We start from the raw sequence: 13,454 nt of genomic DNA, 5'->3' as shown, positions 1-13,454 counted from the left end.
AAGTTTTTCATATATTTATTTCTGAATTTATTTATTTTTTGTAACATGAAACCGCTGATTTGAGTCCTACCCTCCAAAGCAGTGCTGGATCTAGACACATCAAAGACACAATTCAGTTCATGGGGTCCATGGGGTCACGAAGAGTTGGATACGACTAAATAACTAAACAACAACAACAAGAAGAAGAAGATAACTCTTATTAGACTAGACTAGATAGTTTATTACGGCCATAGGCCCACATTCAATACATCATACAGCAGAACAGGTGTAACAAGATAAAATTAATAAATTAAATTACGTTTAAGTCAAGTGCATCTCAATCCGTAAGTTTCTAAATTCCATTAAAATAAGAACAATATAGCGCTTAAAGTATCAAAATTATCAATATAAATCAATATTATTTAGGCAAAATCAATAATCATAGAGTAATCCATTTTTCTTTTTATAGGCTAATACTGTTATCAGAAATCTGGCAACAGAAAGGGACCTACTCGGATCAGAATCTTGCAATAAATGTATTAGCTGTGTTTCCAAAGAGTCACCTGAGATTTCCAATAATAAAGGGGACAAAAATCTGCTCCGAGAAACTGAATGTAGTGAACAGCAGAATAGTATATGTTGTAAAGATTCTATAGATCTATTATCACATACACACACCGCTGAGATCCGACCATTGGAAAATCTATTGTTCAAAACATTGGAAGGAAAGGCGTTAAATCTTGCCTTAATAAAGGCATATCTATGGGCCGCTACAGACAAAGAAGTCAAATAAGATGGTATTTGCTGTGAGGGCACTATGCCAAGATTTAATGGTGAGCAAGTGCCACTACCCAAAATGGTGTTTTGTTGTAGGTCAATCTCCTCAAGTTTTTGAATGAGGGTTTTTTTTGCTGTGGCTAGGTCCAATTCCAATAATTCTGATGGAGACAATCCATAGGTCACTGCTTTGCAATGGATCTCTTTTGCCCCTAGGACGGGAAAATTATCTCTCCAGAGGCATTGAATCAAATACAGATTCAGGAGCCTATGCCTTAAGGACAACCAGTAACAAAGGCTGCGCCTCCAAAGAGTATTTTCTAAAGATGTAGTTTTTAATTCTAAGCGAATAGCTGCATTACTAACGCACTGAGGAAGTTTTAGCAGTCGTCTTAGAAATTGGTTTTGAATTACCTCCAAGGGCATCAAGTTTACTGCGGTCCCCCATAAAGGAACAGCATATGCCAATGTTGCAATTACTTTAGCTTTAAATACTTTCAAGGCAAATGGAACATGAAGAGCTCCGTCCGAAAAGAAAAAGCGCAAAAGCGCAAAGGATAGGGCCTTGGCCTTGTTTAAAATATGTGCAATATGTGCCTTCCAACCCAGATTATATTGGAGAAAAACTCCCAGATATTGAAATTTATAGACCTGTTCAATAGGTTTTCCATCTAATTGCCACTTATAGGATTTCCGACTTTTTGAGAAAATTAGTACTTTTGATTTAGATTGATTTATGGTGAGGGAATTTGTTTTACAATATGAAACAAATAATTTTAGTGCTCTCCTGAGGCCAATTCTTGAGAAAGATAAAATCACAGCATCATCAGCATAGAGTAATAATGGGCATCGATAGTTTGCGAGACGGGGGGCATGGGTGATTTCCTGAGATTCAGCCAATGGTATCCTCATGTCACTAATGAATAAATTGAAAAGAAAAGGAGCTAGGATACATCCTTGCCGGACTCCTCTGTTGATGGGCACAGAATTTGTGAGATCGCCAGCTGGGGTTATTCTCACCCTAGCAGCTGACCCCTCATGCAGCTGGATTATTAACCATAAAAGTCTTCTATCAATTCCCCATCGGGCCAACTTTTCCCAGAGTAACCTTCTTGGGATGCTGTCAAATGCAGCCTTAAGATCGATAAAAGCCGCACAGAGTTGGCCTCGATTTGAAGAGGAATATTTCCGGGCTAGATGGTGCAAGACTAAAACATGGTCCGTAGTTGACTGGTTCGGTCTGAATCCTGCTTGCTCGGGGCCTATCAGTTTCTTTTCTTCAGCCCATTGGGTAAGCCTATTCAGCAGAAAACGTGCATATATCTTTCCAACTATTGATAGTAAACTAATATTCCTATAATTCTCCGGATCGTCTGGGGAGCCTTTTTTATATATTGGAATTATAATAGCGTCCTTCCATATTTTTGGCACCCTTCCAGTTGCATTAATAGCATCGAAAGTAACAGCCAGGATTTTTGCCCACCAGTCGGGATGTAGTTTTATGGCTTCCGCCGGAACCAAATCTGGCCCAGGGGCTTTGCCGATTTTAAGTTTAGAAATTAAATTCAAGATTTCATCGGGGTCAATAGGGGGCCAGATGGGCAGATGGCCAAATACATCATCCAAGGCGTTGGTATTAGAATCTGGTGACGCAAAATATTTCCTTAAAAAGGATTCCCAGACCGGGGCAGGAATTATTGTTAAGGGATATCTCCTTGAGCTTCTATTAACCAATTGCCAAAATTGCCGTGAGCTACTTGGACTAGAGGCGACTATAAGCGCCTGCCAGCGATTTTGTTGCCACTCTTGCTTAGCCATTCTCTGGGCTTGCTTATATGCTGTTTTTGCTTGTTGGTAACTTCTAGGTAATACTGAAGCACCAGAAGATTTATATTCATTGTAAATGGCACAAAGATGTCGTCTAGCTTGTTTGCATTTTAAGTTAAACCAAGGGGCACCGGTCTTAAAATGGGCCCGATTTACTTGGGTGGCTGGTACTGTAAAAAAGGACGTAAGATCTTCTATAAGCAGAGAAAATGAATTAATGATTTGCTCATGCCCATGCAGATCTAAATCTAAAACAACATGAGTTTGAATTATCTCTTGTTGGAAAAATTCCATATATTTTTGGGCTTGAGTTACTGACCATTTTATTCCTCTCACTAGTTCTGCAGTATTTATTCCCATATATATGGGGTGTCTGGCCTCGATAGACTGCCAGTCTAGGGAAAGCTTGGCACTCAAGGGGAGATGGTCACTCATTTGGACGTTTTCTATTTTAAAATAAGAGAAGTTTGAGAATAAATCTCTGGAAACAATAAAATAATCGAGAACACTATTTGTAAGTGTGCTCAAATGAGTAAACTCACCCGGAATATCCGGGGGGCAATTTCCGTTTAAAATTATCAAATTCAAACGTAAAATCAGTTGATAAAGGAGGGTTCCCGCTTCGTTAACCCTATTATCTTTCGATTTTCTTTGTATATGGGGGGAGAGATCCGAGTTCTGGTGATCAGGTATGACCCACCATTTGGCCTTGCCTAGCGCTTCCCAGTTTGCAGCTGTACGAGCATTAAAATCACCTCCCATGACTGCTGAAATATTTGGGAACTTAGTGTAACAGAAAACTAGATGTTCTTCAAGTGTTTCCCATTTGGAATGGAGGTCCACTACCTGCCCCCCAGGGGGGAAATAAACATTTGTTACCAGTAGTTCAAATTTCCCTCCTGAAATCAATCCTGTGATCGCGTAAGGCGAGGAAGATTTAACAAGTGTAAGTTTTGCTTGTAATTTGAGGGAAATGGCTATTACCAAACCTCCCCTAGGGCGTCCACCTTTAAGAGAGGGGCTAGCTGGAAGCAAAATGGTATCGTATCCATTTATGTCAATCACCTCCTCTTCCCAAGTTTCTTGCAGGAGAATTACTTGGAATAAATTAACAAATTTTAAGAAGTCTGGGTCAGATTTCTTCCCCCTCCATCCCGCAATATTCCAGCATAAAAAGACATCGAGGAGTGGCTGGGTTGGTCGTTAGGTAGTCAAATCATGTGGGAATGGGATTCTAAATTTGGGGGAGTTTCAGCTTCGAAAAAATCAGTAATTTTCTTTTGAGAACGTGGCAGTCGTGCTATACATCCCAACTGTTTAGATTTATTGGGGTGGTTTGGCTGTAAAGTCGTGCCACTCGTCTCATTAAAGGCAGATGTTAGGCCTAAGATAGTCGACTTTTCAGAGCCAGATGGTAGAATTAGGGGGGTATTACTTAAAGAGAGCGAATTTAAGTCAACAGGTATCTTGCCACTAGTTGAGGGATCATTAATTGTTTGGATAGCTTTGTTAAAAGGACCTGTCAGGGCTTCAGCCAGATCATTCTTCGGGGCTAAAAGTAAAATGGAGTCGTCTCTCATTTGTTGGTCTGGTTCAGCTGGTTCTGTTATCGGTTCGATGGTATCTATGGATTTATTCAACTTGCACACGTTGGAAGAGAGTGGGTTAATAAAGTTACAGGTAAGTGGACCCATATGGGGCACTTTACATGGAGAGCCTAATTCAGATTCGTTAAGTTCCCTCATTTTGTCCCAGGCAGATGTTGTAGTCATATTTGCCTCAGAGATGGGGTGCATGGTAGTTGGGTCTGGTGGTAAGGTTTCCGCCTCCAGAATATGGAAGAGTGGATTCATTTCCGCAACAACCAGTTGGTTGGTAGGGGTGGGTGCCTTCCCAACCCACAGGTCCAGTTCTTGGTGGTATAAACGTGGAACAGAATCTGAACCACAATCTCTATCAAGTATATTTTGTTTAGGTAATCTCAGCTGTTCCTCCGTCACTTTTGTCAGGCAGAAGTAAAGGGTATCAATTTTATGAAGTATTTCTTTCTGAGCTTCTTGCGGGAGAACGCTATAAGAGTAGAGTAAGTTATTATCAAAGCTATCAAGATCGATTCCCTGATTCTCCGCATATCTGGGCCCAAGGGATTCCAACGTTTGAGAGTCCTTGGCAACCAGGCCAGTAGGGTGTTTGGAGATGTCCTCCACAGAGTTTATATCAATTAATACGTGTTGGTCAATCTCATGTTGAGTTTTTGGCAAGTTTACGATATGGGGGATAAGTGGAATTGGAGGTGCTTCATTCTTAAAGTACCTTGAGATTCTTATACCACTCGTCTCCAGTTGTTCTCTACATTTGTACACTTGTTTTGCCAGTCTCCCCTCATAGAATGAGACCACCGCTCTGGCGAGGAATCCATTGAAGTATAGATATTCTACTTGGGCCAAATCAGTAGGGTTATTAAGGATGCCCGGCATATAGATCTTTAAAAGGTTCAATAGATGGGCTTTACGCTCTTCTTGTGACAGGAGTCCTGGGGGTTTAGGATAATTTGATAAAACGAGTTTGTTTCGGTATAGCACCAGATTCCAGTTTTTGTTTGTTAGATTTATCAGATTTCTCTTCTTAGAGGGATTGGTTTCATCTACAGATAGAATGTAAGACCATGGATCTTGGATCAAAATGTCTTGCTTGGAGTTAGGTGTTGGGGTAGGTGTTAAGGGTTCCAAGCAATCCATCGCAGCGTCAGGGCAAGGGTTTATGAAACATTCTTGCTTAGAAGATTTCCTGGTTAAAGGTTTCTCAGTGTTCCCACTGGTCTCGGTTATTGGGATACTCTTGAGAAGATTAAAGAGCTTTTTAAAATCCATTTTTTTGTAACGCACTGCTTTAAAATTTTTGACATTTCTGCTCTTTTTAACCCTTATGGGCCTCCTTTTCAAGGCAGTAGGCCTACAAGATTTCTTGGCCTTCCTTGGTGGTCTGTTTTTGCAGGTGGTAGGAAGGAAGTTGTTATTACTTTCCAATTCCGCAGTCATCCCGCTGGACTCCCTACAGAGGGTTTTGCAAGTGTCCATCATTATAGTGAGGATTTTTGTACAGGTGGTCAGATAAGATTTTATATTTTCGATATCCTCAGTTAAAAGCACAAGCCATTTGACAACTGATAAATCCTCATCCTCATTTGTCTCAGGTTGGAAGCAGGAGTCTCTTGATGTTTTAGGGTTTCCCAAAGAGATCTCTGCAATTTGTTTCAACATTAGTTCTTCCACTTCTTGGACTTGGGATGGTTCAGGAGAAGCTTGGGATTTAAATCTCTGTTTTGGGAGTACTTTGGTGACTGTACCAATTGTGTTTGGATTTACTTTGGGTTTTATTTGCCCTTTGTTATGGCATTCTTCAGCGCAGGAGGGAGAAGTTTCAGTTTCCTGCTGATTCTCACTCGGTTTAACTTTACCCCTATTCTTAAAGGGCCGAGTGCTTTTTGTTTGAGTTCCCTTTGGGGTAGCTCTTTTAGAGAGAGGTCTTAGATCACTCTGATAAAAGCCTGATGTTCTGCAGCCACTCCTGGTCGTCACCATTATTTATCTTGTAGGGTCAAGTTGGTAAAAATCTCACCTCGGTTCATTAGCTCCGTCGGGTGTTGTTTCTCGGCGTTTTCCTCCCCCTCTTCCTTTTCCTAGGACTTTTAACTTGAGCTTTCAACTCAAGCCTTGTGAGTATATTAGTTGAAGAGCAGCCACCAAATATTGTAGATAAAATACTGAGGCTGATAAGAGCTGGCTAAAAACTGATAAAACTAATAAAAACTAATAAAAAACCGCACAACTGCTGCGGAGCTCAAGCCAGTGCTCCTCTTATTAGGATAATTAGAATATTAGAAGAAGCAAGGCCTGCTCACAGGTGCCAGGGCACAGCAACTCTTTTCAGTAGGTCTTGCCCCCATAAGGCGGTTGTGGAGGGTGAACATCCCCTCCTTCCCACAGCTGTTTAGCTCTCCTCCTTCCACCGGTCCTTTCCATGCTATCTAAGACTCCACTGATGCACCCTTGTCTGCTCCTCCCTCTTCATCCCTCTTCTGGTCCTGGGAGACACCGGGAGAGGGGAGCTTGTTGCAGCAGAAGGGGGGACACCCTGGCTCCTTCACTAGCCTGGCTCATCTCTGCCTCTTGTCCTATCTCCTACTTCTGCCTCTGCTTCTGCTTCTGGACTTTTCTCTGCCCCACACTGTCCCTGTCTGATCACCAATCCTGGGCTCTCAGTCTTCATCCCTTGGAAATTCCCCAGGTCGTACCTCCCACCATTCCTTGGTGTTCAGCCAGTGCATGCCATCATGCCTCAAAACCCTCAATGATCCCTGGCATATGGACTTGTGGCCATAACATATGTGCTTGACTCATGGTTCATTAGGTTCCAATGAGAAACAGAGATTGTACTAATGACGACTATGGTTACTACTTCATTGTGGGGGAGGACATCCGCATTTGAAAGATATTTTGATTATTATTATTGCACCTCCTCCATTTTGGCCTTGCATCTTATAGATCAGATTCTACTGTAATTTGCCATGTTGATTTGGTAGTGTGGCCAGCTACAGGCCTTCTTGAATGGCACAGGTCTTCTTAATCCTTGTAAATCTGGTTCTTGGGATGGGTTGTGGATGGAAAGTGCCTCTGACTCCACGTTAGAGTACCATCAGTGGAGAAGGACAAAGACAGTGCTTCTTAGAAACTGACTTGGAGCAGAAATATTAGTACTGTAATCACTCTCTGAAAGCAATGTATGATCCAAATTGCCTACATGCTGTGCTTACCCCAGTGGGTCTCTACATTTGGTTCTAGGTCATGGCATTCCCCCGGGTCCCAGTGAATTGTAGAGTGGGAAGGGACTCCAGAGCAGGGCTGGATCAATACATATCACAGAAGCAATTCAGTTAAACACATTGTATTTTTTAAATTATTGTTCAATTTTACAATTAACATTCACGTTCAAATAAAAGTCATAATCATAAACATATATGATTCTCTGAATCCTTGGAATTCCCTGAGCTGAGATTCCATGGATTCCATTCAACTGCATCATATAATGTTCTCCATTTTCTCCTAAAATTCCATTCTTACCATAGTTCTTGTTACATTACAAGTGTTGTTACAATGCTGCCAATGTTTTTAATTGTGTACAGTGTTCTCCAAGGGAACTTACAAATTTTCCCCATTCCTTATTAAAGTTATCCTTCTTGGTTTCTAATCTTTCTGATCATTTTTGCCATTTTGGCGTAGTCCATCATTTTTATCAACCATTCCTCTCTGGTAAGGACTTTATCTTTTTTCCTTCTCAGATCCAAAAATATCGGCGTTGCTGTCGTAGCATACCAAGTCGTTTCTGCTCCTTTCATATTTCTGCACCGTAGATTCCTAGTAAAAACGCTTCTGGGTTTTTCCACAAAGGTTATTTTAAATATTTTTTTCAACTCATTATATATCATTTCCCAAAATGCTTTTGTTATCTTGCAGGTCACTACGTATGGTGGAGGGTGCCTTCTTTATCTTTACATATCCAACAAATATTTGTAGCAGTTCTATACATTTTTGCTAATTTAGTAGGTGTTAGATACCAACGATACATCATTCTCACAAAGTTTTCCATGTACAGCATGATGTGAATTTTAAATCTTCCCTCCATAACTTTTCCCAAGATGAGAATGGTATATTATGGACATTATATATCTGCTGATGCAGCCTAGAACAGCATTAGCTTTTTTGTAATTACATCACACTGCTGACTCATAATAAGCTTGTTGTCCAGGGAAGACCTCAAGTGAAGGAGACAGTGTTGTTGCAGAGAGTTTCAGAAAATCAAACTGTTTTACACCTTTATATTTTTTTTTTCCAGCCCCAAAATTGTGAAACAGGAGACATGACAATGTCTTGCCAGCTTTCTGTACATGATAACGTGTTCAGGAGGAAGTTGCTTTGGAAATGTGCTTTGCAAACTGCAAGCAGCAAGTTTCATTCAGCCCAGGGCAAATTCATTTGCTCCATATCTTCACCGTTCCCTGGTCAAGAATCCAAGGAGTTTTCTTGGAACACCTCCAACCTTGAAATTTCTATCCCAGAGATTGAACAGGTAGTAATCACCAGTGATACGAGCTGAAAGAATAGCATTCTGGTAAAAGTTAAATGATCCACTTTTGCTGGAACACTTAACCAGATTGTGGACACTTGTTCATTGAAGGCTTTCAGCAGAGATTGTTTGAGGAAGAAATGGGAATTTGCCTTCAATTATTATACTACTACCATTATACTACTACTACTACTACTACTACTACTACTACGCTTTGGTTGGCATTCCCTGCATTACAGAGGGATGGCTTGGGCGACCCTCGGGGTCTCTTTCTGCTCTACAGTTTTTTTTTTATTGTAAGGTGACAAGCAGAAGAAAGAAATTTGTCTGGATAAAAATCCAGTGTAAAAATAGTTGTGTGAGGTTTTTTGGAAGCATCAAAGGGGTGGAGGGAGGGGGGTAGGTTTCTGAGCCCAGAAACTTGTTTAGAAAAGCTCATAAGATGCCCTAAGCAAGCAGTCAGAACTCCCCGTCCCCGGGAGACATTTGAACTGTAACCGTGTATGTGCAAACAGAAGGGGAAACGACAGGCCGCCAGAGTTCTGGAGTACTGACCCAGAAACTGAATAGCTAGAGGAGGCCAACAACCTACCTCTTGAAGGACTGACTCCCGTGACTAAAGGATTAAAAGAGCAGCAGTTACAGCTCTCCTTGCGAAAAGCACTGAGACACCACTTAGTGTGCTTTGGCATGAAGTTTTTTGACTTCCCTGTCTTCAAGAGAAGGGAATGTTTGGCTTACTAACAAAAGGCTTATCAAGTGAAGGTGTTGTAAGTGGAAATTCACAGGTGTAAAGTGGAAACAAGCCACATATTCAGAATTTTGAATTGGAAAATATCACCAATGAAAGGTTTTTTTTTTTGGGGGGGGAGTAAACATTTAATTAACTGTAAAAAAAAGGAGTAAAATTTAATGAACTAAACTTTGAGACTATGTTGTGCCAGGAAGTTCAACAGACATGGATCAAGGGGTAAATCTGCAAAAAATATCCTTTACTGTGCTGAGTTGCTGGTTTCTGGGATTGACTTCAAAATCTTCTTGCCATTCTCCATCACCACCTGCTGGCCATGACTGAGCCCATAACCTTTTAAAGCTATTTGTGATTTTAAAAAATGTCTTACACATATAGTTGAAGATAAATCTTTACTTGTCAGGCTGGCAACAGTTAAACAACAAGCATTATTTACATATAAATTCATGAGTGCAATATGTTTCTCTCCCTTGAGCCCAAGAGGAGAGCTTATACTGACATTCTGACATGACAGCTTATACTCTAAATTCACTCTTCCCTCCCACCCACCCAACTGAATACCTTCAAAATGATAGACTGGTTCTGAGCAGGGCATGAGGAAAGATGCAAAGAGTCTTTGCATGCTTAAAATTCCAGGGTCGATTTCTAGCATTTCTGCTTAAAGGGTTGCAGACCAAGATAGAAATATCTGCCCATCCTTATCCTGGAGAAGAGGAGACTGAGAGGAGATATGAGAGCCATCTTCAAATATCTCCAGGGCTGTCACTTGGAAGAGGGAGTGAGCTTGATTTCTCCTGCTCTGAAGGACACAACCTGAACCCGTTGTGTTTGCTGTGATTTTCCATCTTGGTTGTGAAAAAAATAGCCCTTCCATTTGCACTTCTTCCATTCTTTTTCCAAGAAAAATTCCAAAGGTTTGATAGCTTTCCTCTCTAAATTCACTCCAAGTTCTGTGCAGACTCCTTTCTCTCCCAACTCGTAACTCTGCCAGCTTAGGATAATAATAATCATCATCATCATCATCATCATCATCATCATCATCTTTATTTATATCCTGCCCTCCCCAGCCGAAGCCGAGCTAAGAGCGGCTAACAACAGTAAAATGAAAAAACATTCTAAATTCATTTCATTATAAAATTAATTCAAATTAGATTAATGGCAACCATTGGGCTAGAGTTCTGTGAGGATTGCCAAAGGAGGGAGTCAGGCTGTGTCCTGGCCAAAGGCCTGGTGGAACAGCTCTGTCTTGCAGGCCCTGCGGAAACATGTCAAGTCCCACAGGGCCCTAGTCTCTTGTGACAGAGCGTTCCACCAGATCGGAGCCACAGCGGAAAAAGCCCTGGCTCTGGTTGAGGCCAGCCTAACCTCTCTGTGGCCTGGGACCTTCAAGATATTTTTGTTTGTAAGTTCCTCTGTGGGACATACCAGGAGAGGCAGTCCCGTAGGTACAAGGGTCCTAGGCCGTAGAGTGGTGCCTCGCAAGACGAAAAGAATTCGTTCCGCGAGTCTTTTCATCTTGCGATGTTTTTCGTCTTGCGAAGCAAGGTCCGTTGCAACTGCGCCTCTTCAAGTGGCTTTTTTTAAAAAGCGCAAGACGTTTTCATCTTGCGAAGCAAGCCCATAGGGAAATTCGTCTAGCGAAGCAACGCAAAACCAAAAAACCCTTTCGTCTAGTGAGTTTTTCGTCTTGCGAGGCATTCGTCTTGCGGGGCACCACTGTATAGGGCTTTGAAGGTTAAAACCAGCACCTTAAACCTAATCCTGTACTCCACCGGGAGCCAGTGCAGCTGGTATAGCACCGGGTGAATGTGATCTCGCAGCGAGGATCCCGTAAGGAGTCTCGCCGCGGCATTCTGCACTCGCTGGAGTTTCTGGGTTAGTCTCAAGGGCAGCCCCATGTAGAGTGAGTTACAATAATCCTGTCTGGAGGTGACCGTCATGTGGATCACAGTGGCTAGGTCAGGGCAAGAGCGGTGAGGAGACAACTGCCTAGCTTGGTGGAGATGAAAAAATGCTGTCTTTGTTATAGCTGCAATCTGCGCCTCCATGGAAAGGGAGGTGTCGAAGATTACACCCAAACTCTTAACGGACGGTGCTGGCACTAATTGTGTCCCCGCAAGAGAGTTATTCCGTTTATAGTATCAACCACTCGATAACTCTAATTAGTCAAGTAGAACAAACCAGCTAAACATCAGCTACCTCTCTGATTGTATGAAACTATTATATTCTTTGTCAGCCTACTATTCTAATATTAAACAAACCAATTAATTAAATTAAAAAATAAACCCCAAAACATTCCACAGCTAAACAGAACTACCATATAACGTACATTAAGGGAAGAAAAAACACCTAAATAGCAGGAGAACAAAAATCAAACATCTAACAGTAAGCAAGCAAAACTTAGATATTATCATGGATCAATGAACTATAAAGAACTAAAACAAATGGCAAAGGAAGGGGGAGGGGGGAAAGGAAAGAAAAGAAAAAAGGTTCTTATAGCAGACAAAGTTCTTGTAGCATCACGCGCCAGCTCGAGTCTACTCGAATGATCTCTGAATGATCTCTGAATCTGCCAACCTAAACAACCAGGCGACCTCAGGGGATGGGCAAAGGAAGAAGGGGCAGGCTCAGTAAATGCCCTGTTTGATGTCAATGCCATGCCCGATGGTCTCAGGGGGCCCTCCTCTTGCTGTTGCGCTAGCACTTGTAGTGGCAGAGAAAGGGTTCCTCTTGGCATCAGCTGGTGTTCTCAGGGCCACAGGATGATACCTCTCCTCTGCTACAACCAACTGCCAGCCCTGTGGCTTAAGAGTCTCTGGCATCTTGAGGGTGGAACCCCCCTCTCTGGCTTCCCTAGGTGCCTTTCAATTGAGTCCTCTGCAGAGTAATATATCTTAACCCAGGCTCCATGCCGAGCACTCAACCAGTCTGTCTCAGTCCAGGAGCACCGCTGGCATGCAGGACAGCTGGACCCACAACTGGGAAGACAGAGCAGGCACACAGCACAGTTGGGCCCACAAGCCAAGAGGGCAGAGGCAAGCACAAGCGGAACACTCCTGCAACACAGTTTCACCTCCCTTAGTTCATTTAAAACGCCGAGTCAAAGCCTGAGTCAGAGTCAGTTCGGAAAAAGTTCAGAAGATTAATTAAATTGTTTAGAGTTATGAGTCCTTGAAATAGGCTGGGCAGCGGCTGTTAAGCTGTTCAACTTCATTAGATCTAATTTACAGTGCCAACTTCACAAGTTGTCTGATATAAAACCCCAGGTTGCCAAACTTTTGATAAGAAGAGGGTTAAAAGATTAAAAAGTTTAAAAAGTTAAAAGGAGTAGGAGCCCCCAACATCTAAGTGATGTCTCTTCATCTCTTCATCTGTGGCTTCCTTCCACTCCTCCAACATCACAACACCGCCATTTGGCTGTTTCAGTCCTCTAGTCACCTTTTGTGAAGGACTTCTTCATTACACCATCTGTTGCCTCCAGCTCCACCATTTCATCCTTCTGTTCTGGCAATCCTTCATCCATATTGTTTTCCAAAGTCTCTTTGTCCTCTTTAATTCCACTTTCCATTTCATTCTTCTGTTTTCTTAGCTTTTGGGTGGTTGCTTCCGTACCCATCTCTGCTGTTTCTCCTTGTTAAAATGTTATATATACAAACACACATACACATACAAATACAAATACACCAATTGCTCAGTGTTCCTCCATCCCTCCATTATTCCTAAAGCCACAGTTATCTCAGTTTTCCACCATCTCCATTTTACTCAAACTTCTGCCATTGAAGGAAAGGCTAGTGGAAGTCAGGGGAACGTCTGTTTCAAACTTCTCCCCCTTCCATTCCTTAACTGGGATAAAGGATGTGAAGCCTTCAAATATTGCATAGTGCCTCCACACAACCTATTTCACTCCTGATACCTTGTGTGGTCCGCGTTCCAGGTTCCGGGTTCAATGTAGTGATTTAGAGAGATATTTTATTAACAAGCACACATGTACAGTATC

The 13,454-nt window shown here is 42.0% G+C and overlaps 1 protein-coding gene across 1 annotated transcript in view; it reads right to left on the bottom strand.

Annotated features, from left to right (window-relative positions):
- The window catches only part of LOC310707284 (cytochrome P450 2J2-like), a 127,488-nt gene that overhangs the window by 53,626 nt on the left and 60,408 nt on the right, over nucleotides 1-13,454 (bottom strand). The window lies entirely within an intron of this gene.

This window comes from Podarcis liolepis, assembly GCF_965112155.1.
Source record: "Podarcis liolepis genome assembly, chromosome: 5".
Taxonomy (NCBI): Eukaryota; Metazoa; Chordata; class Lepidosauria; order Squamata; family Lacertidae; genus Podarcis; species Podarcis liolepis.
This window is presented reverse-complemented; position numbering and strand designations above follow the sequence as displayed.